This window comes from Aptenodytes forsteri, unplaced genomic scaffold (genome assembly GCF_000699145.1).
Source record: "Aptenodytes forsteri isolate BGI_AS27 unplaced genomic scaffold, ASM69914v1 Scaffold83, whole genome shotgun sequence".
Taxonomy (NCBI): Eukaryota; Metazoa; Chordata; class Aves; order Sphenisciformes; family Spheniscidae; genus Aptenodytes; species Aptenodytes forsteri.
Window position 1 is genome coordinate 3,176,419 of NW_008795371.1, and position 515 is coordinate 3,176,933.

The 515-nt window shown below is 68.9% G+C and overlaps 1 protein-coding gene across 1 annotated transcript in view; it reads right to left on the bottom strand.

Annotated features, from left to right (window-relative positions):
• The window catches only part of SERINC4 (serine incorporator 4), a 6,477-nt gene that overhangs the window by 1,340 nt on the left and 4,622 nt on the right, over positions 1-515 (bottom strand).

Genomic DNA, 515 nt, shown 5'->3' on the forward strand with positions numbered 1-515 from the left:
GGGCACTGGCAGGTGCCGGGGGCTCCGTCTGTCTCTCCACCTGTCCACCTGGGGCTTTTCTCAGCCCCAGAGAGCGGAGGGGGTGGAGGGAAGTCTGGGGGTGCTGTGACCACGGCCCCCAGGCAGAAGGGCAGCTGTGGTGGGACAGGATGGGACAGGAATAGCTGAAGCCGGGGCTGGGCATGGTGCCCACGGGACCCCACGGCCTGACATCATCCCTGGCGTCCTGGGGCAAGTCCTTGGCCAAGCAGCTCGGGACAGTCCCTGCTGCCCGGGCAGGTGCTTGTCAGGGGCTTGGTGCCCTGACAGCTCGTGGGCACCTTTCGGGCCGGTGCCCCCAGCACTACGTTGCTGGTGCCACCCCTGTGTCCTGGGGCAGGGGGCTGGCTCCTCCAGGGGCTCAGCTGGGAGCATGCTGGAGGCACCAGCCATGAGCTGAATGCCCTCCTGGAGCCCCAGGCCCCTGCTCTGCCACCCCCCGGCTTGCCCCCCCTCTCCAGCAGAGCTGCCCCAAA